Source organism: Lontra canadensis, unplaced genomic scaffold, assembly GCF_010015895.1.
Source record: "Lontra canadensis isolate GAN:19392208 unplaced genomic scaffold, GSC_riverotter_1.0 scaffold19, whole genome shotgun sequence".
Taxonomy (NCBI): Eukaryota; Metazoa; Chordata; class Mammalia; order Carnivora; family Mustelidae; genus Lontra; species Lontra canadensis.
The window spans coordinates 19,316,006-19,320,618 of NW_022631013.1; the positions used below are offsets into that span (position 1 = coordinate 19,316,006).

The 4,613-nt window shown below is 39.6% G+C and overlaps 1 pseudogene; it reads right to left on the reverse strand.

The window, feature by feature from the left end:
- Nucleotides 1–3,361: 3,361 nt before the first annotated feature.
- Nucleotides 3,362–3,479, reverse strand: LOC116869581 (annotated as a pseudogene).
- Nucleotides 3,480–4,613: the final 1,134 nt, after the last annotated feature.

Here is a 4,613-nt window from a genome sequence, read left to right on the forward strand (position 1 = left end):
AGAAAAGCAAGATTCCCAAGGAGCCCCATTTGTGAGGATTGGCAGTGACAGAAACCTGACATAACCATCTCCTTGTCCAAAAACAGGCATTATCTAAGATGAGAGAGTATATGACAACGTTTACTGAATCCATTGATTTGTTACCTATTTCTCTTACTCACCTGATCAAAATATATTCAGTAATGATCTGGGACCAATCTCTGGAAAACTTGAAGTGGGAGATTAAAAAAAAAAAAAAACCCGAAGATTTGCAAAGCGCAGAAAGTATATTTTGCTTCAAAAAATAAAGGAAAAATAATTCAATGACGAGAACAAAGACTTTCTGAGGCTTTGTAACTTTTACTTACAACAAAACCCTCCTCTCTTTTAAAGAAAAGAAAACATGACATATAGACAAGGTATAAATCCAATGGAAATAATGTACAGTTGCAGAGCCCCTTCATATACATTATTTTATTGAAACTCCGCAGCAGTTCTCTATAGATTAAATGAAAGTTTTATTTCTACTCTAGAGGTGAAGAAACTGAGGTTTCAGAGAAGCAAAGAGTATCTCTGTTCAAGAACCACTTCCTCTACAACCACCCGAAATCAACTCTCTTTCATGTGTCTTGGTAGGACCATGTTTCTCTTCATAAGGTTACAACATTTATGACTCGGACTTATTTGTGTGTTAGTTAAATATTAAATGTGTCTTCTTCACAAGATTGTACATTTCATTGGAGTATGGACTGTGTCTGTTTCGGCTAACCATTGCAGCACTTCCCTCATTTCAGTTTTTTCGTAGCATTCAGTAATATTTTATGAATTAATTAATAAAGTCATACTCTCCAACACTGAAGGAAATAATATCCAAAAAATACCAAACTATTGAAGTGAATCTGAACTTTTAAATCTCTAGCTTTCCAAGTGTTTTAAAAAGATTTTGTCTCTGGGCAGTTTATGGTGAAATTCATGAGCTCTCACGAGGTATTTTTTTTTAACATTTTTAAAATGTAAATTCAATTAATCAGCCTATAATGTATGATTAGTTTCAGAGGTAGAGTTTAGTAACTCATCAGTCTTGTGGAACACCCAATGCTCACTACATTACATGTCCTCCTTAATGCCTATCACCCAGTAACCCCATCCCCATAACCCCCCTCCTCTCCAACCTCAGTTTGTTTCCCATGAGTAAGTATCTCTTATGGTTTCTCACTCTTCTGATTTCATCTTGTTTTCTTTTTCCCTCCCTTCCCCTATGATCTTCTGTTTTGTTTCTGAAATTCCACATATGAGTGAGATCAAATGGTAATTGTCTTTCTCTGATTGACTTATTTCACTTAGCATAATACCTTCTAGTCCAACCACATCGTTGCAAATGGCAAGATTTCATTTTTTTGATGGCTGAGTAGTATTCCATTGTATCTATATACCACATCCTCTTTATCCATTCATCTGTCGTTGGACATCTGGGCTCTTTCCATAGTTTGGCTATTGTGGACGTTGCTGCTATGAACAATGGGGTGCAGGTGTCCCTTTGGATCACTACATTTGTATCTTTGGGGAAAATACCCAGTAGTACAATTGCTGAGTCATAGGGTAGCTCTATTTTCAACTTTTGGGGGAACCTCCATCCTGTTTTCCAGAGTGGCTGCACCAGCTTGCCTTCCCACCAACCGTGCAGGAGGATTCCCCTTTCTCTGCAGCCTCACCAACATCTGTCATTTCCTGACTTGTTAATTTTAGCCATTCTGATCAGTTTCCACAAGATATTTAAAATGCTCTTCTGCTGAGCCAGAATTCAGATTTTTAAAAAAATTTTTAAACATTTTTATCTATTTATTTGACCGAGAGAGAGAGAGATCACAAGTAGGCAGAGAGGTGGGCAGAGAGAGAAGGGGAAGCAGGCTCCCTGCTGAGCAGAGAGCCATCTGGGGCTTGATCCCAGGACCCAGAGATCATGACCTGAGCCGAAGGCAGAGGCTTAACCCACTGAGCCACCCAAGCGCCCCTGGAATTCAGATTTTTAAACTCAGTCATTAGAGGGACATAATCACTAACAAATCGTAAAAGTGGAGGTTTGCTTCAAAGGAAGTTTTTTTCATTTATTCATGAATTCAATTATTTATGTATTCTTTTCAACAGGCCCTTTTTAGTGCCTCCTATGTATTTAAAGCCTCATCAGGTGCTATAGGGAATGGAAAACTAAATATAACATACAATCCCTATCTCAGGGCCCTCATAATCTATTTTAAGAGACTAGAAAATCGTATGTCACCTTTTGAAATCAAAGATGATTAACAAATAATGAAGTTCCAAAAGTATTGTGCAGGGAATTCATCCTTATAAACATTTATTGGAGACTGAAGTTGTTAAATGTCCTTTCATGGGAAAGGCCAAAGAGACACAGAAAAGATTATGGACTATTGTGGAAAGCTCAAGGATGGCTAGAGCAACTAAAGCGTGTTTGGCAGTGCAACGGGGAGGGGGAATGAGTGGACAGTGATGAGGTGGTAAGCAAATGCCAGATCACAAAGGCTCTGACCTTCTCTTAATCTCAAAATCTGCTGGAAACCATGGCATAATTTTCCATGGTAGAAAGGGACAGGGCATCAATGGCTTATAGAAGGCAAAGAGATAACCTGTGAGTTAATCTAGAAAATCTAGATACGAAACATCAGAATATAGCAGTTACAATTTTTTGTTTATTGAGGGAAGACTATGAGGTGGAGGGGGTTGAGTAAGATGTGGAAATAGAGTCTCAGTTGTAGGACTCTTGTTTCAGGGATTGGGAAGAAGATGGCACCATTTACAGGAAAAGAATAAAAAAACTACTGAGCATAACAAATTTATGGTTAATCCAGGATTAATTTGACTACATCAGGACTTTTCAATACATTGACCCTACCATTTTTTTCATTATTCGTTCCCCCAATCCATGTCCTCACTTCATTTTTTTAGTTTTTTTTTTAAGACTTTATTCATTTATTTGAAAATGAGAGAGCATGAGAGAGTTCGAGAAGGTCAGAGGGAGAAGCAGACTCCCTGTGGAGCTGGGAGCCCAATGCGGGACTAGATCCTGTTACTCCAGGATCATGACCTGAGGCAATGGCAGTTGCTTAACCAACTGAGCCACCCAGGCGTCCCATCACTTTGTTTTTACCCAACTCAGACTCCGTGCCTAGCATTAAAGTAAGCCTCTTACATATCCCTACATTACCCCCCACCGACCAAAGAACTTACATGGTAAAATCCCTTCTCCTAGTACTCACAAATCCCTTCTCCTAGTACTCACTTCTACCAACTTCTCCTCTGTATTGGAGAAGTTAAATGTATTGAGAGAAAAAGCATAATCATGCTTATTTGTCATGCTATTTGTTAAAGCCTAAGCACCCGGTATTCCCGAGTAGTCTCCCATCCAAGTACTAACCAGGCCAGATCCTGCTTAGTTTCCTAGATCAGACAAGACTGGGTACATTCAAGGTGGTATGGCCATAGACTCATCTGTCAAATCACAAATTCATAGCAGTTTTTTACCATTGCTGGACAGCGCTACAATATATCCCTAATTTATGTACTTCCCTACTCTCCCATTACACATTTTTCCCTCCTCTCTGCTCAAAATTTCAAAGCCCTTTTGCCTTCCCATTTTTAGGTGATGCCCTTACTTCTCACTTCATTAATAACCAACATGTATGGCAAAAACTGCATAGAGTCAAGTTAGCCTGGAAAATTTCATGGAAAGTTTCACATTAGAGACTGACAAATCCTTTCCTAGGAAGTCTAATATGTTTTGGCCCCGGTTTTTCTCCCGTATTGAAACTTTCCTTAGATTAGTATCAGCTACGGTATATAGACTGCATTCATAGTCCATATTTTCCCAGTATCTTTAGACATTATAATCCAACTTTCTACACCTAGGTTCTCACACTGTGAGAGCTGTATGAGAAGTGATGTCAGCTGGGAAAGGAACATATTCACGTCTCCCACCTCACTCTCACTCTGGGGCATAGGTGGTCATGGAATGAAATGGAAGGAAAATGTTTATATAGCTTTATATTCCTATAGCTTTTTAATCTCTCATTTTTTGGAGAGTGGAAGCTGATGAGTGTGAAATGTTAATTCACATTATATTCACAGGTGTATGATATGACCCTGCTGGAAAATAGAACGCATTTTCTGCTTCTTGTTAACTATAGTCATCTATTTTAAATGCTTAGCACAGTGCCTGGCATATAGTAATCAATAAGTGTAAGCAAGTAGTAATAGTAGTTTTTTTATTTTGTTTTGTTTTTAAAGATTCTATTTATTTATTTGACAGAGAGAGACCACAAGTAGGCAGAGCAGCAGGCAGTGAGAAAGGGGGAAGCAGGCTCCCCACTGAGCAGAGACCCCCCCACCCTTGCAGGGCTCGATCCCGGGACCCTGAGATCATGACCAGAGCTGAAGGCAGAGGCTCCAAAACTACTACTACTGAGCCACCTTGGTGCCCCAGTGGTAGTAGTTTTAATATTCAAGAGTCTAGTGGGGCACCTGGATGGCTTAGTCTGTTAAGCATCTGCCTTCGGCTCAGGTCATAATCCCAGGGTCCTGGGATTGAGCTCCGCATTGGGCTCCTTGCTCATTGGGGAGTG